Here is a 25,088-nt window from a genome sequence, read left to right as displayed (position 1 = left end):
TGATACTTGGTATCAGTAGACTGTTTTGTTTCTGTCCTGGTGAGCTGCTGAAACTGTAACAGTATCTCATCCTGAGTATAATTTATATTTCCCTCCTTGTCTTTTTTATAGATCTGTTTTTGTGTATGTTTGCTCATATGCATGACATATTTATACACTGGCATTTATTAACACTTCCTGAGAAAAGAAGCTTATATTGGGGGTGCTCAAAATTTGTTACTCACAGGGTGTGTGATTATTGAAAGACCACTGAAATATTGAATGCCAGGGAGGAGGCTGGTTTGTAGGCTGGGGTTGGGGAGGTGGTCTTGGGATGAGATTCCCAAGTGGTACCGCCTGCCAGGGGGGCAGCTCTGCCCAGAGGGTACTGAGCCCACAGGGTACTCACCAGCACCTCCAGGCCCTCCTGCCTGGCACATCTACAGCTCTCACAGCAGATACCCTTCAAGTTAGAATTGGCAGGCGCCTGGCTTTCAGGTCCTTTTAGGGCAGCAGTTCTCTTTGTCTCCCAGGGGACATTTGGTGATGTCTGATGACAATTTTGGTTGTCACAACTCAGGGAATGCTACTGGCATCTAGCGGGTAGAGGCCAGAGATGCTGCTAAAGGTTCTAAAGTGCTCAAACAGCCCCTCAAGAAAGAGTTACTCTGGCCCCAAGTGTCAGTCGTGTTGAGGTTGAGAAACTGTGACCTAGGAAGGGAGCCAGGAACCTGAGATTTGCTGTCAACTTGCTGCGTGGCCTTCGGGACGTCCCTGAGTGCTGTGAGTCTCGGTCTCCTCATCAAAAAGGAGGGTGCCAGTGTTGCTGCCCCTCCCCGCCATGGGTTGTTGTTGGGACTGGGGAGAGGGGGCTGGGTGTGTGGGCATCTTGAAAGGTATCCCTGCAAAGGGGCCCTTGGCCATTGTTTCCAAGGGGCGAGGGGTTTCTAGAACCAGCCCTTCCCCTTGTCTGTCCACAGAGCTGGAGGCGCGTGAGCCTGGCCCTGATTCCTGCCACTCCAGGCCTCAGCGGGCTGTGGCAGAACGGCCCTGAGGGCCCCTGCCTTTTGATGAGGGCTGCAGAAATGAGGGGCACTCAGGAGAGCCCTGGGGCCCCAGGAAAACCATTCCTGACTTTGTCTTCAGCTGGGTGGGAGTCCAAGGTTGTGTGGGATGATAAGAGGTGCTTATCATATTCCTTATCTTAGGCTCTGTTGCAAGTCCAGCAGTGAAGGGTGGGAGCCAGAGATCATCCTTAGGGGCTTTGTATACCCAGGCCAGGCTCTGTGTCCTTCTTGAGTGCGCTCTCCCAGGGAAAGCCCAGGATCGGGCCAGACTCTGGGTCAGCGCTCTCAGGGTTCCTCTGACTTCCCAGTCCTGGGGTTCACTCCCCCCATGCATCTTGAGGTCCCTCGGCCTGCCTGGTCTCCCCTCTGCTACATTGTCCCTTCCTGAACGGACCTAGTAAACTCATCCACCCTGAGGTGCAGACAACTAATAACAGCTCAGCGACTTCCAGCCTTTCTTGACAAGCGGTATCTACTTACCAATGTTGAGAATCCCTTAGCTCCGAGAAGGAAACACTAGCAAAACGTCAAGTGTCTTGGGCTATTAGAGAAGTGCGTTGGGGGCTGAGGAACCTCCAAAATCTCATGTAGTGAGAGCCTTTTCCCACAAGCTCGTGTGGTGGCTCAGAGCTTCACAGGACCGTTCTGGGTCCCAGGGTCCATTTTGAGGTGGGCCAGAGCGAGGCTGTGAAGTGGTTGTCTGGAGACCCTGGGAAGGCCCGGGGCTGAGGTCACAGACATGTGGTCAGTCAGGAAGGAGGTGAACTGCGGGGCTTCTGACTAAGGAGGGGCAGGGAGGCTGTGCGGGTTAGGGTTTGGCCCACTGGGGACCCAGCAGGAGTCCTGCAAATTCTTGCCCCTCTGCCTTGGTGCAGGGGCAACTTGGCCTGGGGCCCTGTGAGGCCAGGCTGTGTGAGGGGTGGAGGCTGTCAGAGACTCAGTCTGGGAGCAGGGAGGGGCCCGGTCAGCGGCCTGGAGCCCCGGGTCAGTGAGACGGGAGCTGGGAGCCCGTCTGCCTTGGACGGGGTTGTGGGTGTGCGAGGCCTTCCGGGAGTGTGGTTCCCCCTGCGCTGTGAGTAGTCCTCAGCAGAGTTTGCAGCTCCCAGGGGATTGTGTAACTTCCTCTCAGGCCAAGGTGCAGGGGGCTGGGTGAGAAACAGCCCTGGGGAAAATGAGGAAACTGGGGCTGGCGCTGGGGCAGGGGCCTGGCCCTGGGCTCTGGCCCCTGGAGGAGCTGAGCGTTCCTGGGGGCCTCCTTCCAGGGGGCTGCCTTCGCCCAGGTACATGGGCATGTGTGCGTGTGTGTGTGTTGCTGGGGGTGTCTCTGGGGAGCTGGGTGAGTGGGAGTGAGGTCCCGCAGGCTGCGCTGGCCTGGGGCTATCTTTCGAGCAGGGCTAGAGAAGCAGGTGATGCAGAGGAGGGGCGGCGGGGCGGGGGTGGGGGTGGGGTGCCGGTGGAGTCAGGAGTCCCCAGAGCCGACTGCCAGCCCCACCTCTGAGGAGTCGCTCCTGGCCTCCTCTGCTGTCTCCCAGAAGCATGTGAGGCTCGGGTGAGAAGGGGATAGACGTGATGTGCTTAGTGGGCTGTGGCCAGGCTGCCGGAACTCCTTGCTGACGTCAGAATTGGGAGCAAACACCGCCGGTCAATCTGGGCTCGATTCCTGCCCTTGCTGCTTTTGCAGCTACGTGATGCTGGTGCCTCAGCCTCCTCTTCCGTCAAATGGAGATGAGAGTCACAGGGCCCAGCGTGTGTATTCATTCTGAGGATTAAAAGACGTAATGGACGTCGAGTGCTTGGACCAGCACATGGTACGAGTATACCTCATAGGGTATGTGAGCACGTTTGTGTGCAAACAGCAAAACACCAGATTCGCGCTGATTCTTTCTGATGGCACGGATTGGCATGTGGACTGCGGATAATAATAAGAGATCCTGTTTCCAGGGCTCTCTCCACGACAGCTGTCGTTGTTTAGTAGCTAAGTCATATCCGACTCTTTGAGACCCTATGAACTGCAGCATGCCAGGCTTCCCTGTTCTTCACTATCTTCCGGAATTTGCTCAAACTCATGTCCATTGAGTCGGTGATGCCATCCAACCATCTCATCCTCTGTCATCCCCTTCTCCTCCTGCCTTCAATCTTTCCCAGCATCAGAGTCTTTTCCAGTGAGTCAGCCCTTGGCATCAGGGCCACAGTATTGGAGCTTCAGCTTTATCGTCAGTCCCTCCAATGAATAGTCAGGGTTGATTTCCATTAAGATTGACTGGTTTGATCTCCTTGCAGTCCAAGGGACTCTCAAGAGTCTTCTCCAGCACCACAATTAGAAAGCATCAATTCTTTGGCCCTCAACCTTCCTTATGGTCCAGCTCTCACTACTGTACATGACAACATAGCTTTGACTGTATGGATCTCTGTAGGCAAAAGGTCTCTGCTGTTTTAATACGCTGTCTAGGTTTGCCATTGCTTTTCTTCCAAGGAGCAGGGTGTACTGAGAAGAAGATGGGGGGCTGGCCTTACTGCCTGTCAGCTCCAGCTGGGAGCGCTGTCTTCTCTCTGTACCATCTCCAATCTCACAGTCAACAAATATAATGCCATTGATATAGGAAATGGCTTTTTTATAGTTGGAGGGAGTAGACTTCCTTAGGTGGAGCTCTCTGGGTTTAAAGGCCACTCACCCGGGGCACAGGATGGGGCAGGATGGTTAAGAACGTGGCTCCAGATTCAGGCGGCCCTGGCTTTGACTCCTGCCTGAGCCTGTGACCTTGGCCTCAGCTTCCTCACATGTAAAATTCCTTACAGTCCCTTCCTCCTAAGATGATGGGGAGGATGAAATGAGATACCATAATAAAATGCTTAGCACAGGCCTGGCCAGAGTCAGTGTCCGCCAAATGGATGCCTCTCTTAGGCACCTGTTGCATGGAGGGTTGTGTGCCAGGCTGGGAGCGGGGCTACGTGGATTTCCTTGGAGGGCTATTCTCTAAATTGTGGATCAGGGCCACTGTTTGGACCCTAATCAGGCCATGAAATCAGCTTACTGGGTCTCAATGAAAATGAAATGAAAAGGAAGTAATAAATTAAATGAAAAAGAATGATAGGAAACATCCAAGTATAATGCACAGCGCTGGTGGGTGTTGTTTTGTACAACTTCGGAGGGTTTCATGTGCGTGTGAATACGCGCTTCAGGCTGTGTGTGTGTGTGTATACTGGGTCAAATGAAATATACTTTTCTGTGAGTCATGGTCAAAATATTTGGAGTCACTGCCTGAGAGATGATCTCCCTCCACGTAGTGATGTTTATGGAGCATCTACTCAGTGTGAGACTGAGTTCCACATGTGGGAGCCAGAATGCAGGGAGGGGGGTTCAGGGCCCAGTTCTTAGCAAAGTGGCTGGGTGACCCAGCCCTGTGGGGTGGTCAGGTAGGGGATCCTGGGTGATGACATGTGCTCGTGGGGACAGTGAGAGGAAGCAGTGCCTGGGGTGAGTGGTTGACTTGGGATCTGGAGATAGAGAGCACCACTCCCCCCCCCTCCCCACCCAGTGGAGGCTCCCTGTCAGTGGAGGGTGCAGAGCCAGACCTCGCCAGAGGTGAGGGTGAGGGTTGTCTGAGGTCGGGCTGGGCACGTTTTTCCTGGCTAGGGTGGGGCAGAGGAGGACTCAGGTTTATGGATGCTCCCGGAACTCAGGACTTGCAGGGTCTGCAGTGACTGGTGGGTCTCAGAGCTCAGACCTCTCCCTCTTCCCCGTGGCCCCCTGGAAGCCTTCTGAGCCTTCATCTCCTCCTTTTTGCTGCCCCTACTGGCTCTGGTGGGCCTGCCTGGCCTGAGACCTGACTCAGCCCTGAGTCCTGGTCCAGGAGCCAGAAGCCTTTCTATGACTTAGATCTCTGCCCAGGGTAAGTCGGGGCCTCCGTTTCTTTGTCTGTCAAGTGGGCATACAAATCCCTGAGCAGCCAGCTGACTGGGTGGTGATGCCCATCTTGTGACCTCATGGGGATAAGCAGCTACAGGAAGTGTGGCGAACTCTGGGTGGGTTGTAACTCTTGTCTCTAAGGCTGGGAAAGCTTGGGCAGGTCATGAGGGTATCAGCTGCCTGGCTGGAGAGCCCCTACCTTCCCATCCCGTGACCTGGGGCAAGGGTGGGGAGAGGCCTGTGACCCATGGTGAACTGGGGATATCCCCGGATCTGAGGGGGAGGTGGCCCGTTAGGGGCCCCAGAGGATGAGACCCAGGCTGGGAAACCCAGCCTCTAGAGCCCCCACCTACATAGGGTACCCAAGGAACCCCAGCTTGGAGCCTGTGAGGCCACGTGGAGGGGCGCGCCCTGGGACATGTTGGCAGAAGTCAATTTCCAGGAAGCTATGGGTGGCTTCGAGCCTGCGGAGCCCAGAGCCCTGAGGCTCAGGCATGTGCTCCCATAGGAGGATGTGGTATTTGATGAGAGGTCATGCATATTGAGTACCTACTGTATGCCAGACACTGTGCTAAGCGCTTTTGTATATTTGGAGATTTCATCCTCACAATAACCTAACGCCCACGTCTTTTTATACATCCCATTTTATGGGTGAGGAAACGGAGGCGCAGAATGGTGAAATCTCTCTTGCTAACTAGTGAGTGGCAGGGCTGGGCTGAGGGCTTGAGTTCTGGATTCAGGCTGCCAGGGTTGAAACCCAGGCAGCAGCACTTGCCAGCTGTGCCACCTTCCTCGGACGTGAGCCTGAACTTCTTTGCCCATTCGTTTCTTGCTTGATGAAACGGGCAGAACCCCATTGCCCTCCTCAAAGGGTTGTTGGGAGAATTACGTGAGATCATGGAGGTCAAGTGCTTAGTACTTAGGACACCGTTTCTCCTGTCTGCACCCAGGACCAACTGTGTGGCCCTGGGCGAGTTCTCTGGTCTCTTGGGTCCCAATCTCTTCAGCTGTGTGACATGGAATACTAACCCCTTCTCTACCCTTCTCAACAGGATTGCTGAGGATCAGATGGAACCAAAACCCTGGATGGGTCCTGAGGGAGGCCTCCAGAGAACAGAGATCCTAGACTCTTGAGCGCCCAGAGCTACCAGGAATTTTTCAGGGCTTGGGGCTGCCTGCAGGTCCTGATGTATTTTGTCTGGGCTGGCTTCAAGCTTTTGTTTCCTGCTGGTTTGTGCAGACCTTTGAAGTGCTGACCCCAGATCCAACTCCAGAGTTTCTCAAGATGCATTCTGTGGAAGGGTTTGGTGATCAAGCAGGTTTGGGAGAGTGTGAGTTAAAAAAAAGCGGGGGGGTGGGGGGGGATGGATTTCTTCACTACAGGACTTGTTAGAGCCTTTGATATGCTAATATTCATTATGCAACCCCTATGTGTGGTCATGATATACTTCCGGATATCTCAATGGCCTGCTGTTCCAAGCTCCATTTTCCAGATGGAGAAACTGAGTCCTGGAGGGAAGGCTAGGAAATGGTTTTCCCAGATCGTGGGAAATTTCCCATGTTATCATTTCCATTTCCCAGTTGTCTGTAACTGAGCTGCGTGACTGGATGCCAGGGCTCCTGACTCCATGGCCAGGACACCCGTTTCTTTCCCTCCTTCCTCTGTTCTGCTTTCTTCCTGAAGGCGCCTCACCTTTTTCTGGCCCCTTCCCTCTCTCTCCCAGCAGCAATAGAGGGTATCCTGTTCCTTCTGGGCCTTGCTGGACAATGGGGCTGTGCCCAGCACCCAGCCTCCTGGGTGATGCTTCCGGGCTGGCAGATGGCAGTAAGGCGTCATCCCAGCTGAGCAGCTCCTCGCAAGTTAATTCTGTTTTCTGAGCCTCAGTCTCCTAACTGCAGAGTGATGCTCGTCACTTTGCCTCTTACCTGCAGGCGAGAGCTTTGGCTCTGACATCGTGCGAATGTGCTCTGTTCACCTGCAATTCATGTCCAGATGTCCATGAGTCTAGCAATTCTGATCATTTTGGGGAGGAACAGGGAAGAAGTGAGGGGGCCCCTGGTCATGGGATCTGATGTGGTTCTGACTCCCCAGGTCCAATTCGTCCCCCATGTTTGACATCTGCCCGTTAGGATGATGCTGGTCCTCTCTGGTCCCAGTTCCGCTGGTGACCTAGGAAGTAGGCCGGTCTAAGTGGTGCTAGAGACCCGTTTTACAGAGGAGGCATGAGGGGAGGGGAGGGGAGTTGGGAGTGTCCTGTGGGGGGTTGTTGTTAGAATTGGGAAAGACACTCAAGTGTCTCTGTGCTTCGGCTCAGTTCCGCCTTGAGAGGGTGGGTCTCTGGAGTCTGCCTACTTGTTTGACGCCCCTTCCCCTTCAGTCAGGGAGCGTGTGTGCGCGTGCCTGCATCTCTGTCCACTCAGCAGAGGGGGTGTAAACATCCCAGGCGCTCTGCTGGCTGCGGTGGGCGCTGAGGGAAAGGCTGGGGGGTGGACCAGGCTGGCTGGGGAGGTGGGAAGAGGTGGTGCCTCTCTGGCAGCATGTCCTCACCCAGAGGGCTGTTTGCCCGGGTTATTCTTAGCACTGACTCATTAGAGAGACTATTTTTAGCCCTGTTTCTAAGTGTTGCCAACATCTGGTGCAGCCAGTGCTGAAGGGGGTTGGGGTGGCAGGGCGACCCCTTTGGGCATGGCTGGGGACCTGAGCCTCTGGCCAGACAGCGAGGACACTGCTTTCTGCACCTGCCCGTTGCTTGAAGCTGGGCACGCAGTAGGCATCCTGTTCATGCTTGAACGTTGCAGGCAGGCCCACGACTCTCAGGGATGGGGGTTGGAAGGTGGGATGAGGGTTACCATCCAGCCGGAGAGCGAGTGAGCTGATGGTGCTCCTCAGGTAGGCATTCCCCTGTCCATCCCTCAGGGGTGCTAGTTGGCCTCTGACCCCTGAAGAAAAGGGCCTCGGGGGAGGAGGGCTAGCTCCCAGCTGGGGCACTTGTTACAGCGACCACTGCGGAGGAACCGCAGACATTGTAGGGAACGACAATGCCCAGGGGTGAGGTGTGCAGGCTCAGGGGCCAGACTACATGGGCTCAAGCCCTGGCTTTGCGACTTCCTTAGCTGTGTGACCTTGGGCAAGTCATCAACCTCTCTGTGCCTCAGTTTCCTCCTCTATGAGATGGGAGTGGGAGTAGAGTGTTGTAAGGATGAAGTAGAATAATGGACGAAGAGCCTACCTAGTGAGCGCTATGGTATAGGGAGCTGGTGGCTTTGTCATTGTTGCTAATGTTGCTGTTACTAGCAATAAGCTCTGCCTGTGCCCTGAGCTGGGGAAGGAGGCCTGTCAGCTGAGTGAGGTGAAGCTTGGGATGGGGCTCAGAGGGAGGGGTCGTACCTGGGCATCACGATGGGGTGGTTTCTGCCAGGCTGCCCCGAGGGATTAAGGGCACACAGGTGAGTTGGAATGTGGGCTTTGCCCTTCACAGGTTCTGTGAGTCACTTAACTTCTCTGAATGTCCTTTTTTTTTTTTTTATTTACCTACAAGACAAAGATGATACTATGTAGGCTGTAGAGTTATTATGAAAAATAAAGCAATTGATGTTTGTGGGGGCATTTTGCCCAGTGCTGGGCACACAGGAGGATCTGAATCCATGAAACTTTTCTTCCTTTCTGTCCCTTTTCCCATGTGAGGGATGGGGTGCCCTGAGGGTCGTGGAGGAGAGCTTGGCCTGGAGGTTTGGAGTGTGGGGGCTGGGGTCCTAGCTCTTTGTGAGCCTGGGTAATCCACACACATAACTTCCCCCTGGGTTTCTGTAACACAGTGGCTGGAGAAAACTCTGAGTTTTAGACTCTTTCTCAGAATCCCTGGGGGTGCCTTGGGGAAGGACTAGGCAGAGGGGCGCTGGGGAAGGGGAAGCCCCCCGTTGGAGGCCAGGTACTCTGGCCCTTCCCACTCCCCACAGAACCGCTTCATTCTCATGTTTAGCTGTCAAAGTTCCAGGTAAATTTTGTCTGAAAAGGGGGTTCTGCTGTTGAAATCAGCCTGGGAGTCTCTGAGAGGGGTGACCTCCTAGGCTCCTTGTTGTGTGACTTGGCACTGACTCTGGAGGTGACCTGGACTGTGGGCCCTGATGTCCAGAGGATGCTGGCACTCCCTGTGAGGCGTGGGGGCAGGGCGGGGGCTGCCAGGCTGTGCCTGGGGGGAGAGGTTTGAGTGCTGCCTGGCCTCGCTATCTGTGGGACGTGGGGCCCTGAAGACAATACTCAGCCTCACCAGCAAACTCTCCCGGGGGGAGCGCGGGCTGAGACTAGGCAGAAGGGCCCTGGCCACAGTGCAGTCATGTTCCTGGTAAACACTCGAGAATATCTGAAAGGAATGAATGAAGTGGCACCACAGCGTCCCCGGACAGCTGCACCTCTGAGAGGGTGGCGGATCCCCCCTTCCTCTTCTTCTTTTTTTTAAAAAATTTTTTATTTATTTATTTTTGGCTGTGCTGGGTCTTCGTTGCTGTACACGGACTTTCTCTAGTTGTGGTGAGCGGGGTGAGCGGGGGCTGTTCTTCGTTGCCGTGTGTAGGCTGCTCACTGTGGTGGCTTCTCTGGTTGCAGAGCATGAGTTTCTAGGCGCAGGGCCTCAGCAGTTCTGGCCCACAGGCTTAATTGCTCTGTGGCATGTGTGGGATCTTCCCGGACCAGGGATCGAACCTGTGTCCCCTGCATTGGCAGGCGGACTCTTATCCACTATGCCACTAGGGAAGTCCATCCCCTTCCTCTTCTTTTCGCCCTTCACTCTGCCTTCCCTGTTCTCTGCTTTGTTCGACCAGCCTTAAGCTCCCCCAGCCCTGCCCATAACCTTGAACAAAGACACTTCCCCAGCCTGAGCCTCAGTTTGTTCATGGGTGAAATGAGGATGGTGGGCTCAGCTTGGGAGGCCCCTTCCGGCATCTCAGCCTCTGTTCGCAGGGCAGGTCACACATGCCCAGAAGGTCCAGTCCCTCTCACCAGTGGCGTGGGGAGAGGTGGTCCTCAGGGTCTGAGGCGAGGGTAGGGCGGCCGCAGTGCTCTGACGGGGCCTTCAGGGTGTGATGGGCCTGGGCGGGGGCTTGGGCAGGGAGGCAGGGACCCGTGGGTGTGAGAGGAAGGGTGGGCATCCAAGTGTGTCCGCTGGGCTGGGGCCGGCACCGTGACTTTTGTGTGTGACCCTCTGCTGGTGTGGGCGGCAGCCCGTAGGGACACATTTGTGTCGTTATGACTGGATGTGAGAGGGTGTGTGGGTCTGGCCGGCCTCAGGCTAGGGCGGTTATCTCCTGTTGCTGGGAGCTTCCTGAGTTCTGAGGAGAATGGAAAGTGACTTCATGCAAGGGCGCCCCTCCCCAGATCCCCACTTTAGGCACAGCCTGAGGTAGAGGGTGGCCTGGCTTTCCTCCCCTCTTCCCCACGCACCAGAGGCCCGTGTCCCCCTCCTCCCTCACCTCAGACCCTGTGTCTCACGCAGGGTTTTGGGGGGGCTGCCTTGACCTGCATTCTGACTCTTCTCTCCATGGCATCTCGTGTGTGGGGGGGAGGTGAGTGGTCCGTGCCTGCAGCTCTAGGAGTCGGTGCACCCCCAGGCCTAGTACAGCTAATCCTCTAAGCCAGAGGAAGTGTCCTCCGGAGGCCCAGCCTGGGACGCTGTGGTCAGCACCCTGCACCGGCCGAGTGGTTTTCTAGCCAGAGGAGACCCACGGGGAGGGGTGAGGAGAGGCCCCACCTGCCCACCGGCTCCCGGCTCCGGCAGCCTTGGCTGCAGCCACTGCTGGTGACTCATTCCCCTGGGGAACTAGCCGGCTCCTCTCCTGAGGCTCTGGGCCCTGGGCTCAGCCAGCCAGGAAGGAGCAGGGAGGCCCTCCTTCCATATGATGGGGAGGGGTCCCAGCTGACCGCTCTCGTGTCCTCCGGCCCCCGCAGACTTCACCTTCCTAGTAGCCGCAGCCCCAGATCACCATAATGGGTCCCGGACGCCTCACAAGTAGGCAGCCCTGCCTGGCAGCTGGACTCAGTCCCTCTTCCCCAGCACCCGCCACCAGGCATGTCCCCATTCCAGTGCCTGGGCTCGGTGGGGGCATGGGTGGTGCCTGTCCCCACCCCGGGGGAGGGAGGTGACTGGGCAGCCTGGGAGGGGGTGGGGAGGCCCTCTCCAGGGAAATGAATTCTTGGCTGGACCCCAGATGCTGGCCTGCCCAGCTCTGCTCCGGGGTAACACTGGGTGCACACACAGCCCCATTGTACGCCTGGGCCCTGTGCCCGCCGTGGGCCTGGCACCAGCTCCGTCCACAGCAGTGGCTCCGTCAGCTCCTCAGCAGCCCCTGCCAGGGCCCAAGCCACTGGGCCCCCAGTGAGGAGGAGGAGGGAGGGCCGGTGGTGAGGCTGTGAGTGGGGGTGCCCTGAGCCCGGGAGCGGGGACCATGCAGATGCTTGAGGAGCCAAGTGCATGCGTTGGTTTCTCATCAACTGTGGATACAGGGTGGGGAGCACTGTCTCCCTTTCACATGAGGAAATGAGGTGTCGAGACCCCGAGAGGCTGCAGTAACTCGCCCAAGGGCACAGAACTAGCAAGTGATGGAGCTGGGGTTCAAGCTCAGGCAGCCTTGGTCCATAGCCTCTCAGCACCACTTACTGTGCTGCACACCCAGCCTCAGGTCAGGGCTCAGGGAAAGGCCCAGCTCCTTCTTCTCCCCAGCCCAACTTAGAGGAGCCAGGTAGGCTACTTTCTAGAAAGTACTTTTTCTAGAAAGTACAAGTCCCCACGGTGGAAGGGGATCCCAGAACAGTAGGGTCTGGAGTCCCCATGTGCTTGTGAGAAGCGTGGAGTTTAGATTTCAAGGATGGTATTGGTGGCTGGGCAGGCAGAACAAGTCCCCAGGATCAGAAGGCGGCTCCTTGCCTCAGTTCCCCTGCTGTGGTGGCACTGAATGTCCCCCATGCTTCTCGGGAGGACACAGGAATGTGGAGGAGAGGTATGGCCAGGGCTGAACGTGGAGCCTCACCCCCTTTTCCTGTGCTCCATAGGCTGGCCCGGAGGCTCCGCATCCCCAGCCTAGAGCAGGGCCTCCTGTTGCTTCTATTCTGAGAATCCGTCCTGAGCTGCCCCATCTCCTCAGGTTTCCCAGCCTGAAGGGGCCTCTGAGGCCGGAGAGCCTGCCAAGAGGGCAGTCCAGCTCTCAGCTTTGAGGGGTCCCATCTCTGCCTAGTGTCCGGGCCCTCAGGCCAGACTGGAGGGTGCCTGGAACCAACGCCTATGGGGCTCAACTTATCTGCTCATGAGCCCTGAGCCCCCATGGGATCAGGCAGAGCTAAAGCTTCTCCCTTATCCCGGCCCAACCTCCTTGTTCCCATCCATCCCGGCCAAGGGGCCTGGCTCCCCTTTGGTGCCACCTCAACCCTCTCACCAAATGGACAGGGCAGTCTGCAGGGACCGCAAGGTTGCACAATGCCAAGGCTGGGCCGCCGGGACAGGTGGGTAAGAGGGAGGCTGGAAGGGAACACCGAGGCTGGCTCCCCTCTCACCCCACCCGGGAGCCCTGTCATGCCCAGCCTGCTCAGGCTCAGCTTTCTCTGATTACACTGTCCCCCTACAAAGCCAGAACACAATCCCAGGCCAGAACTACAATCCCAGGCCACAAGAAGGCACGTCAAGCCCAGAAGGGCCAGGTTTGAGCGCCTTCTCCCTGGGAGATGCCGAGAAAGAGAAAACCTGGGGACAGCCCTTGGTTCTACTACAGCTGAGAAAACTCAACAGAGTAACTCCTCTGTGCCTCAGTTTCTCATTTATAAAATGGGTACACTAATATTTCCTACTTCCCAGTGTTGTTGAGAACGGCAAATGAATTAAGACACAGTAAAGCCCTTAGGAAGATTTCCTGACAAACGGGAAGTGCTCAGTTCAGGTTTATTGGTAGTAGGCATAGTAAGGGCTTCCCTGGTGGCTCAGATGGTAAAGAATCCTCCTGCAATGTGGGAAACCTGTGTTTGATCCCTGGGTTGGGAAGATTCCTTGGAGGAGGGCATGGCAACCCACTCCAGTATTCTTGCCTGAAGAATCCCATGGACAGAGGAGCCTGGCAGGCTGCATTCCATAGGATTGCAAAGAATCGGACACAGTCATAGTAAGGTAGTCATTCTAAATAGAAGTACAATACAATATATGTTATCAAGTAATGTTGTTTTTTCAAAATAGATTGCGAGTACCAGTGAGGACAGGGACTATCTTACTTATATCTGGATCTTGGTGTCAGGCACAGAGCCTGGCATGGAGCCAATTAAGTAATTGTTTCCAAATGGTGATCAGAGGAGGGTGGAGTCAGGGTAGGCTGCCTGGAAGAGGTGGCTTTGGAGCAGGCCTTCCAGAGACACACAGGCATTATTAGACAATCTGTGGAAGGAGGATGGGGCAGGAGGAACATCTGGAGGTCTGGATTGTGTCAGGGAGAAAGTGATGGGACCCCCTACACTGAGCCCAGGTTAGGACAGGGGGATCCTGAGTTCCTTGAATATCCGCCTGGGGAGTTTGGACTTTATCTGGTGGACAGTGGGGCTGATGGAACAGGGAGAGGACCTTTCTTTGTTGCTCAGTCTGTTTTGTTTCTGCTCCCTTGTTCTCTTAGGGCTGATTCGTTTCTCCACTTCTCCAAAGACAGTAAACCCTCTCTTTGCTCTTCGGTTCCTTTTCTCTGATCCCTGCTCACTCCCAGCCCACGTATCCATACTCTGTTCTTGGTCTTCTGCTTAGCTGCCCTGGCTTGTTCTCCCTGCCTACTCTTGTTCAGCATCCGCTTCCTCTCCCTGGCCCAGACCCACGTTCCCTGGGATTGGGGTCAGCTGGACTTGAACTTGAGGAGAGTGGGATACGAGCGTGTTGCGATCACACAGTGGGAATGCGGGCGCTGGTGCCCAAGCCAGGAGGACACCCTCTCTCCTGACCTAGTCCACTACCCTCTTCAGGGAATGACCCCCTGGTAATGTGGCTAAGGCCCATTAGGAGGATTGCATTTGTCAACCTGATAAATGGAAACAGATTTCTCTAACAGAAAAATTAGAGAGTGATAGGCCTTCATTTTCTTGCTATTAAATTTAGCCTAAAAGGGTATTGAACCAGGTGGGGACCAGACTGAAGAAAACTACTCTCTTCTGTCTCCTTGTAAACATTCAGCCATCTATCTGTCCATGATCTCCATCCATCACTTCATGCACTCTATCCATCCATGCATCCATCTGTCCATCATATCTATCCACCCATTATATCCATCCATCTGTCCCTTAATCCTTTATGTCCATCTGGGCATCCATTACATCTGTACATCTAACTATGCATCTACCAAATATTTCCTGAGCACCAAATTAGTTGCTTTACATTTAATCCTTACAGAAACTCTTCAAGATAGACATTATCTTCCTTTTGCACATGAGGACACCAGGCTCCTGTGAAGTGAAGTTGCTGGAGGTCACGCAGCCAATAAGCAACAGATCTGGACTTCAGCTCTCTCTGCTTCAAAACTCATGCTCATAGTGTGGGGTCAAATGGCCTCCCTGGATGTCCCCAGTGCTTCTTTCTGAATGCAAAATATGACAGCCTTGCTTCTGAAGGCATGGACAGGCATGCTCAGGTTCTGGAATGCCGGAGTTCCGGAGTTCTATCCGAGGAGCAGCCCCGGGGGCCAGAAGTCACGCTGGACTTACAGTCCTATTGGCAGTTGGTACCGGTAACAATGTCACCAGCCCCACGCCTGCAGTGGAGGCTTCCTGATCATGTAACTTGCAACCCAGCATGTCCTTGTTTCTTCTCTTCATCAGGCCAACTCTGCTTCTGAGGGCACTCTTGTGTGCCATAGGTAGGAAAGTTCTAGGTACATGCTTGGCCACTGCATCCGACCCCACCAGTCTCTCTGCAGCAACTGAGCTCTTGCACGCCTGCCTCTGCTTCTCCCTAGGACACCCAGCCCACATTTTACTCTGGCACTTTTAATAATAGCTTTCTAAGCTGTAGAGTTAGCTGCACAATTTCAGGTCAAAACTCCCTCCTCGGGCCCCTTTGGTTGAGGCAGGGCTGTGAGTGCAGACAGTTTACTTGGGTGATGACCCCAGGAAGTCCCCTTAGTGAATTAGGTGGAGTGAGGCGGGGAAGGGAAGGGAGCCACTGAGATGTGTGTTCAGAGCAGGTGACCACTGTGGGCTCTGGAGAAACTGCTTTAGGTTCCCAGCCTCGGGACCCCTCAGCTGGTAAAGAATCCACCTGCAATGCGGGAGACCTGAGTTCGATCCCTGCGTTGGGAAGATCCCCTGGAGAAGGGGAAGGCTCCCCACTCTGGCCTGGAGAATTTCATGGACTGTATAGTCCATAGGGTCGCAGAGTCGGACACAACCAAGCGACTTTCACTTCATTCGGGACAAGGGGCTGGTATTGGCGGTTTGTTACCAGTTCCCCTCTGTCTTTGGCTGGGGCAAGGCGGATGCTACCTCTGTTGGCTCTGGTGCAGCTGTGTGCAGGTGCTGGCTGATGGAGGTGCTCAGGTGGGCAGGTCGGGACTGGGAGTGGCCAGGGGCTGTGGCCAGGGCCCTGACAGCCTCTGCCACTCTCACTGGACACAGGCATGGTGGCCGACCAGTCCCTAGGAGTGTGCCTCCTGCCAAGCCCTCTTGTCACCGCTCACGTCTCTCCAGGCCCACGAAGCTGCCACCACCCTCTCCTGCTGCCCCTGGGGAGACCCTTCCCACTGGGACCAGTCATGGGCACCACATTCGATGCATTCAGCAGATGCTTAAGGAGCACCTGCTCCGTGCCAGGTGTCAGTGTAAGAGGAGAAGCTGCCAGGGCCCCTCTAGACGCTCCGAGCAGAGGGAAGGGATTGGGCGGCATGCAGGGGGTCCTTACCAGAAGCCACACAAGGTGGCCCCTTCTGGACCTTTCTCTCTTTCTCTGAGCTTGACATCCGCTCCTAGAGGGTGTGGGTGACACACTGGGCGGCCACAGAGCCTGAGCCACTCTGAGTCCCCTTCCGGCAGAGCTCTGCGGAGGCTGTGATTGTAGCGGTTTTTCTGACTTCCTTTTCCTTTCTCTCGCGCCCCTGCCTCTTCCCCCTCCTGAGGCCGCCAGACCCACGGCTGCCACGTGGCTGCCTTTTCGTCAGTGGGGAACTGAGCCTTCCAGTGCCCTCTCGCTGAGTCTCTATGGGGAACAGGATGCAATTCACAGTGCAATAAGGGTGGGGGGTCAGTTTATTCGTGGGTGCCCTTCTTTGTCCCTGGGGAAAGCCCTGCCTGGTACTGCTTCCTGGAGAGGGGACTTCTCCTTCTAGACTCCTGCCCCCATCCCTCAGACTCACACTAGACTCACTCCCATCTTGGGGGGCCCAGGGAAGGAGCGGAGTTAAGGAGGGAAGGGCGTGTAGGTAAAGCCACCTGGTAGAGGGGCAGGGAGGGCAGGTGCCGGGCTGGCGGGCACACACACAGCACACACTCCAGACTCTGTATGGGCCGCCGGCAGGCCTGCCAAGTCCCACTCCCTTTTGACTCATCTCTCCGGCTGCCACCCACAGACTTTCCCCTTGATGTTTTCACTTCCAAACCAGGTTTGGTCAGCGTGTGTGGCGAGTTGGGTGGGGGAGGGTGGGAGGAGCATGTTGGCCTGGGCTGGCCAGCCCCATGCCCTCTGACATTCTCCCCCTACTTACCGGTGGCATCTATTTCCCACCTCGAGGAGGGCAGGGCCGGCTTTGGCAGAGTGAACTGGGCCTTGAAGTTGTACCTGCCCCACTTGGATAGAAAGGTGGCTGTGCTTATTCAGGGCAGGCGTGTGTCGGTGTGAGGGCTGGGAGGACGTGGGAGAGGTTAGCACGGGGGACTTAGGACATGGCTTTCGGTTTGTCTCAGGTGGGAGCTTAAGCATCTTTGATCAAGTGTCACCCCCGTGGGGGAAACGGGGCGGGGGGTCGGGGGCACAGGTTGGGGGAGGGGTGGATGGGGAGTGCAGAATGAGCAAAGCTCCGCCCCGACCCGATGAGCTCAAAAGCCAGGGCGCTGGGTTCCTCCCTCTGCCTGGCAAAGGGCAAGTGTTCCTTGTGGCAATTTAGGACAGAAAATGGGGTGGGGGGCCTGCTGTGCGCACTGAGCGTGAGATCTCTGCAGAGTGCATCTCATACCTGGGTACTGGTGGCAGGCGAGGGTTAGACGGGTGAAGGCGGCTGCGTCCCTCCGCTCCCTTGGCTGGGAGGGGGTAACGCTGTGGTACAAGGTCATTTCAAGTGTTGGGGAGAGAGTTCTCCTCTGGCTTCCAGATGGATAGGTTAGAGGTGCCAGCCAGGCACCTGGGCCGGGCAGCAGAGAAGCCACGCCATGCTCTGGGTCTGGGGCAGCTGCCGTTCAGGAAGCCCTAGGCCGAGTGCGGGCTGGCTGGGCAAGGACCCGGGCAGGGGACCCCTGGATTTTGTGGCCCGGCTGAATGTTCCCAGTTCCCAGAAGCGCAGCTCACACTGGGGCGGGGCCGGGGAGAAGGCCCAGCCACCGGGTTGGGGGCGGTAGCTAGGGGAGAACAGCCTGTGGTCATCCGGCGGCCCCTGCCTGCTCCAGCCGCCCTGTCCTGCCCCCACCAGGCATGAGTCAGACCGAAAGCAGAAGCTGCCAGACACTGCACAGGGTGAAGCGAGGCAGAACCAGCAGTGCTATTTTGGAACCTGGTTAATTCCCCCTCCTGTCCCCCAGCGCTCATCACTCAGGGCACCCCACCCCGCCCCCCTGCCCCGTTCCTGGGTTCCTGGTCGCCAGCTCTTTGCCTTCCCTGTAGAGACTGCGGGGGCAGGACCCCATGTCCCCTGGCATGTGTGGAGGTGGGGTTGCTTAAAGCCCCTCCATTTGAGGGACCCCTCCTTCTCCCTGGCTGAGAGGTGCTGTCTTCTCTGAAACTGGCCTTCTGGGGTGTCAGGGGGTGCCCCCTCCCGGTGGGAGCTGGTGCTGCCGGTCTGGCACTGCACCCTCCCTCTGCCCCTCCTCTGCCACTCAGGCCAGCTGTCGGCCGCCTCTCACCGGGGCTGTGAGCTGACCAGGCTTCAGGTGGGAGCCTCTCCCGGCAATGACTCTTAGAGGTTTGGGAGGGATTTCCGGACGCGGAGGGGGGATATTTGGGGGCCAAGGGCCTTTCCAGAACCCATGACATCGTGCACCTTGCAGCAGCCCCAAGTCACCCCCTAGTCAATGGTTCTCTCTTGGGCATCCCAGGCCTGCTTGAGGGCCCACATTTTAGGATTTTTTGGAGCCCTATGAGCCTGGGGGCCCCTGGCCATCCAGTCTGCGGAGGTGAAAGAGGTCAGTGGGTGTGTGTTTCTGAGCTGAATTTGAGGGTGTTTGGGTGAGAGTGTTGCTACCCACTGTGGGTCCGGGGGCGGAGGTCCCTGCCGCTCCTGAAGCTGTGTGGCTGGGGGAGAGGGTGGGCTTCGCTGTTACTCGTGTATGCGAGGGAGACGGCCAGTGTTGCCGCCTCCTGGGGAAACCCTGAGGTCAGTGCTCCATCCTGCTATCTACCATCCAGCAACCTGGGGTGGGGGCCCATCAGTGGGCATGTTGCGAGGGAACCAGTTAGAATGTGGGGTCCCTTTGAAGCTCAGGGGAGCTAATCTTGGGTCTCTCGGTGCTCGGCTGGGTTTGGACTCGGGCAGGTGAAAAGGAGGGGCCAAGCAGTGGGGGTGTGTAGAGTGGTCATCCAGGCCGGCTATAGGGGCCCCAGCAGCCCGCACACCTCACACACCACTCACAGGCACAGACTGTCCTCAGAGTTGTCCGCTCCCTGCTGGGGCTGTTCTCTGGGCAGCCAAGTCCTGGGGCAGGGTGTGTGTGTGTGTGTGCACATGCACGCGTGTGCAATGGTTTGTGTAGGAGATGTTGTGTATGTGTGTGAGTAGGCCTGTCTGGGTTGCATTCCCCCCACAGGGAACCTTACCAGCTTCCCTTTGGTTCCTGCAGGCTGTTCCCCTCCTGCCCGGCCAGAGGCCCGGCACTGGGTAATCGGGAGTCCAGCCGGCCTGGAGCCCTCATTCCCAGCTCCACCTTGGCCCCGGGGCCTGAGAGTTTGGGCAGTTTGCTTAGGTTCGCCGTGGGGCTCCGAAGGCCTGTGCCTGTCCCTTTAAGCATCTCTTTCCACCTCGCGGCTCCCTCTCCCACCTGTCACACTTGAAACCAGCAAGTGATCAAGCCCCAGCAAGCTGCAAGTGAAGTAACCTTAATGTGCCCACCAATCTCCTAGGATGCCGTGTTAAAGTGCTAACGTAGAGTGTCTGACTCCATAGGTCTGGGCTGGGGCCTGAAAATCTGCATTTCTAACCAGCTCTCGGGGATGTGATGCCTGTGGGTCATGCTTTCAGTGGTGAAGTCAGCCAGATGGACACTGCTCACCCTGCCAGGGAACTGACCTTCATGGGCCACCCCCTAGGTGCCAGGCACCTCACACATTCCAGCTCCTTTGATTCCCCTCACCTCCTCTGAAGGAGGTGGCATGACTGCCATCCTATTTTACAGATGGGGAAACTGAGGCTCCGAGAGGTTAAGTACCTGTTCTGGGTCACACAGCAGAAGAGTGTCACAAAGCCAGATGAGCTCTTGGTCTGTCGGGTCCACAGCATATGAGCATTTTACTGAACTCAGCCATCTCCCAGGGAGCGGACTCAGAAGGCAGAGATGCATCTGAGGGGATGCCAGAGGGGTTGGACCGCAGGGAGCAGCGTCCAGCCCCACCTGCCTAGCCCAGAGCCGTATGACTCCCTCCCTGCCTCCTCAGGCCCTTTCCAGACTGAATCCCAGCCTGGGTACCCAGCATGCGGCCAGGATCCGGGCACTCATGAGCCTCTGCAGGCGGAGGTTGGGTGTGCAGACCAGGGGCCCCAGCTCCACTGCCTACTGTCATGCAACCTTGGGCAAGCTGTCAGCCTCTTTGCCTCAGTTGCTCCCCCTGTGAAATGGGGAGTATATTACTGCATCCTCAGTGGTGTATAGTTTGAGGATGACATCAGTACCATGTATCAGCTTAAAACTGCACAAAGGAATCAGGGCAAATAGTAATGAATGCCTGGTGGTTTGTTCCCAGACGTCACGGGCCACCTTCTGTGAATTTAACGCAGTTGTCAGGGCTCACAGGTGTCTTTCTTCCTTCCTTTGCCCCTCCTCTCTTCCAAAGTCTTCTTGCATTAGGCAAAGCCTGGATACTTCAGTTTTAAAGAGGTTGTCTTTGATGTCCTCAGAGGCAGATTAAATTCTGAAAGAGAAGTCAAATAGTCGGAGTTCATTGCAGTGGATGGTGGGCAGGGAGGCTGGAGACCGGAGAGGTGGCTGCAGCCGCGAGGAAGCAGAGGAAGCCCCCAAGGGCAGGGGCAGGATCTGGGCGCCCCTGGGGCGGAGAAGCCTGAGTTTGGAGCAAGGCCCCGGGTCTGGAGCCAGAGGCCGCTCCGCAGGCCGGCTGTGTGCTCCTCGTGGCGGCGGGCTGTGTCCTCTCACACTGGGGTCAGCGGGCCTGCCCTGCCCAAGAGGCCGGCACTGGAGCTGGGGAGCGGTTGCTGTCTCCTAAGGAGACAGACAAGTGAAGACTGGGTCCCCCGAGGCTGCTGCAGCTCTAGAGAGAGAGTTCCCGAGACAGCGCCCCAGACGGCTCTCCGTGTCCCCTGCCTGCAGGGCGGCTTGTCAGGCATCCAGCCCCGGACCATCCGTGTGGCCTGAGCCCTGCACCTACCCGGACCGAGCGGGAAGGGAGCCCGCCACCAGACCCCCTGCCCCCTCACATGAGTAACCAGGGGTCCAACTGGGAGAGGTACCCCAAGGGGGCTCACACAGCTGAGCGGTGGGACAGCTAAACACAGCTTTTCAATCCTACTCGGCCCTTTGGGAATAGACTCATTCCAGAGGCTCCAAACTCTTGGGCCCCAAATCCCACTGGATGGCACGCAGTGACCAACCAGGTGGAGTCTTGGGCCTCAGCTTCCCTGGTGGGGGCATTGATGACCTTACAGGCTGACCTACCACCCACAGAACTTAGCACAGGGAGGGGATTGGGTGGGCTCGGGGGGGCGGGGCTTGAAGCCCTTGGAGACCCAGCCTTGACACCCCTGCTCTTCAGGCCCCGTTCCTGTCTGGGGCGCCACCTGTGGACTGTCCTTCCCTCCCAGCCCCTCCCTCTGCACGCCACTGCTGTCCAGTGTCAGGACTCCAGGCCATGCAATCGCGTTTCTGTCCAGCCTGTTTGATATGATTTCCCCCTGAGGCCCTTGCGTGGCCCACATTAACTGCCTCAGTGAGATCCCGATGTATGGTCGGTCTCCTGAGCCCTGGGCCTGGATCCGTCTTGGCCGCGTAGCAGCAGAGAGCCTGTAGATGGGCCGGGCCCGGCCTGTGTCCTGGGGCCTCTGGGAGGGCTGAGGGGTGTGCAGGCCTCGGGGCCCTCCATAGGATTCACTGAGGACAGCAAAGGGTGAGGGGTGAGGCGGGGCTGGGAGTTTATGGGGACAATAATCCATCTCCAGGCTTCTTCCCTCTGCACCCCTGGTTTCCTTCTGATACTGGAGCTGGTGGTGGCCATGCACTTGCAGGAGAGAGCTGGGCTGGTCTCCCCGCTTCACCGCGTCCTTGTAGTGTGACCTTGCCCAGGGCCCGGAACCCCTCTGCGAGTCTTGGTTTTCTCATCTGCAGAAGCTGTTTGTCCTGGGAAGTGTCTGTGGGGACGGGTGAGATCTGATCTAGATCATGTGCTCAGCACTCTGCCTGGTCCACGGAGGGGACTCGGGCTGTTTGCTGAATGAGTGAACAGGTGGTAAATGAGCACGTGACGGGTGGTTGGACGAGCAGCCTCCCAGGGCCCCGAGTCTCGTTCTGGGAAGTCTGCCGGCTGGGATGGGGCGGAGGTTCTGGGGAAGAAAGCCGATTTCTCTGGGAGCTTCCTTGTAGCTGGGAAGACTAGCGGTAACCAGGAAACAACTGGAGAACAAAACCATGTGAACCATAGGCAGGCTGTTCAAGGGGATGGGGTGGCCAGCATGGGCTGCAGAGAAGGGGAAGACGGAGGTTTCAGCCCCCTCACTCTGCTCCAACCCAGGAGGGGGGCAGCTCCCCGCCGAGCGGCAGGGTGAGGGGTTCTGCACTGTGTGTGTCTGGGTGTGAGACAGACGGCAGAGTGTTTGTGCGTGTGGCCCGCCTGAGTCTATGCATATCACAAGGGCAGACACCTCCCAGGACTGTTCTGGTTTCTCCTCTCCCTGCTTCTTTCAGCCTCGTGTCCCCCTGCCCACCCGAGGCCCCCATCCTTCAAAGCGCAGTGACAGTCCTCCTGGGGCCGGCCTCCTGCCAGGGGCCAGCTGATCCCTCGGGGACAAGACAGGCGCCTCTCTGGTCTGGGATTGCCTTTGAAGCTGCCCCCCTTGTCCTGCCCGGGGCCAACCAGGAGGCGCCAGCTCCCGCCCTTTCCTGCGGGATGTGAGCCGGGATGTGGGGCTGATGGCCTGAGCCGTGGACCCTGGAGGCCACTCAGCAGCCCGGGAGCTCCGGTGTCTGCCCTTCACATCCCCTCTCCTTCCTCTCCAACCTCTCCGCCTCCTGCCTGTGTTCAGTCAGCCAGTCAGTCAGTTCAGTCGCTCAGTCGTGTCCGACTCTCTGCAACCCCATGGACTGCAACACGCCAGGCCTCCCTGTCCATCACCAGCTCCCAGAGTTTACTCAAACTCGTGTCCATTGAGTTGGTGATGCCATCCAACTATCTCATCCTCTGTCATCCCCTTCTCCTCCCGCCTTCAATCTTTCCTAGCATCAGGGTCTTTTCAAATCAGTCAGTTCTTCACATCAGGTGGCCAAAGTATTGGAGTTTCACCTTCAACATCAGTCCTTCCGATGAATATTCAGGACTGATCTCCTTTAGGATGGACTGGTTGGATCTCTTTGCTGTCCAAGAGACTCTCAAAAGTCTTCTCCAACACCAGAGTTCAAAAGCATCAATTCCTCACCGCTCAGCTTTCTTTATAGTCCAACTTTCACATCCATACATGACCACTGGAAAAACTATAGCCTTGACTAGACGGACCTTTGTTGGCAAAATAATGTCTCTGCTTTTTAATATGCTGTCTAGGTTGCTCAGGTTGTCTAAAGCCCCTGGGACTTCCCCAGTGGTCGAGTGGTTAAGACTCCACACTTCCAGTGCAGGGCATGCGGGTTCGATCTCTGGGTGGGGAACTAGGATCCTGCATGTCACATGGTATGGCCCCCTCCCCAAAAAAACAACAAGCCCCTGACTGTGCTCTCCCTGCCCCCAGCCCTGCAGTGTCCTGCGGGTCACACCTACCAGAGCAAGTGTGACTCCCAGTTGCTTTCTTTCAATGTTGGAGGCAGCCAGAGGGCTCACTGTTGCTTTTCATGACCCCCCAAGGGAGCTTGGGTCAGCTAAGATGATAACGAGCCACCCACCCAAGTGTCTGCAGCACAGGCACTGTGCTTGGTACTCTGCCTGCTCTTGATCTCTTTAGAACCCAGGGAGGTAGGCTTCCTTGCTCCCCACCTGCCTCTCCCATAGCACTGCAGTGAATTACGTATCATAGACAAGCTTTGGAAAGAAAATCTTTTAAAACCCAAGGCTTCTGGGCAGGAAACAAAGAGGGTGTCTGGGAAAAGCTGGCCAAAGCCTTGCTTCTTCTGGCCAGTCTGTAACTAGATAGAAGCTAGGTGACCACTAGCCAGGGCTCCCCCTACCTGGGGCCCTGATAGGTAAATGGATGGAGGAATGGAGGGGACCCTTTCCTCAAAAGAAAATAAATAACAGAAAGAGGAGACTGGCCCAGGGATACCCCCGGTGGGCATGGATGAAGCGATGGTTAACAGTGACCCAGTGGTGACATCACCCCCCTGTGCCCATGATTTCACACTTGCAGAGGCCTCCACGCAGCATCCCAGCTTAGGTCACAGCAGCTCTGTGGGAGAGGTTCCCCAGCTGGTAAGTCCCACTTGGCTGATGGAAAGACTGAGGCTAGGCTCAGACCCTGAATCAGGCCCACGTCTGGAATTCATCCCCAGACATCCTGCTGCCAAGTTCCCCACATCATCTTATGGGCAGGTATGCTGGCTCCTGGGGACCGATCTTATGACACCTCCTTACCCTTAGCTCTCTTTGGGTGCCACCCAAGTGATGCCCCCCAGGCCCCCTGGGGACCTGTGACCACCCTGATAATTAGGAACAACCTTGTCCTAAGGTGTGGGGGTTCTGTGGACACTCTTGTTCCATTTCCTAGTTCATCAGCCCTTCCTTTGCCAGGCCCTCTGCCAGAGGGGGCTCCGAGAAGTTAAAACAACCCCTAGTCCTGGAATCTTCCCCTCTCTTCCCTTCCCAAGGCTGAAAGGTTACCCAGGAGGTCGCGGGGTCCATCCCCCTGCCTCCGGGAGCCTCAGCACCTGTTCAGGAGGCTTTCCTTTAGTGATTGGTTTGATTTCCCCTCCGTCTCAGCTGGGCAGCTCCCACACAGCTGGTGGTTTGTAACAGACTGGATCAGAAGAAAACTTCTTCCGACCGCAGAGGCGTAGAACGCAATAAATGGCTTAACCAGGCACCCTGGCCTCTGAGCGTCCACACTTTGTTGTTTCAGCCGCCAGACATAATGTTTTTTCCTAGGAATACAGGAAATTATCTCTGCCCTTTGAGGAAGGGCAGAATTTTTTCTGCTTGTGTTTGAGGATTCCAGACCATTCCCTTGTCCCAGGACCCTCTGGCCCCTGAGCTAGATGAAAGAGATCAGCTGCTGAAACCCTTTGATTGGAGGGGGGCTTCTTCAGTGGGAATCCCTAAAATAAAATGTGACCACGTTGCCCCAAGTGCGGGACCAGGGCCAAACTCTAAGCCCCAGGATTAGGGTGGTGGAGTCAGACTGCCAGCATCCAGCCTAGCTGCTCATTAGCTCTGCGACCTTTGGCAGGTGACAAACTCTCTGTACAAGATTCTTCATCTATAAAGGGGGGTGGGGTGGGGATGATAGTACTGGTACTCATATCATAAAGTGATTGTGATAATTATTAATAAATAAGATGTATTTAAGCATACCTGGTGCATAAACAGGTCCATACCTGGTCCATAAGCATTAGTTTATTCTTCCTCATTAGAAAG

At 56.5% G+C, this 25,088-nt stretch overlaps 1 protein-coding gene across 4 annotated transcripts in view; it reads left to right on the top strand.

Moving 5' to 3' along the window:
- TFEB (transcription factor EB) overlaps nt 1–25,088 on the top strand; it is a 48,519-nt gene that overhangs the window by 10,270 nt on the left and 13,161 nt on the right. The window contains exon 1 of one of the 4 annotated variants that reach the window (XM_070777962.1): nt 2,306–2,326. The exons of 2 other annotated variants lie outside the window; for them this stretch is intronic. The gene's annotated coding sequence lies outside the window, so the exon portion shown is untranslated. Of the gene's footprint in view, nt 1–2,305; nt 2,327–6,140; nt 6,285–25,088 lie in introns of those variants that run through there. One more of the 4 variants, XM_019986038.2, reaches the window with a different exon arrangement.

The sequence above is a fragment of the Bos indicus genome, chromosome 23 (assembly GCF_029378745.1).
Source record: "Bos indicus isolate NIAB-ARS_2022 breed Sahiwal x Tharparkar chromosome 23, NIAB-ARS_B.indTharparkar_mat_pri_1.0, whole genome shotgun sequence".
Lineage (NCBI taxonomy): Eukaryota > Metazoa > Chordata > Mammalia > Artiodactyla > Bovidae > Bos > Bos indicus.
The sequence above is the reverse complement of the archived record's forward strand: the minus strand, read 5'-3'. Positions and strand labels throughout refer to the sequence as shown.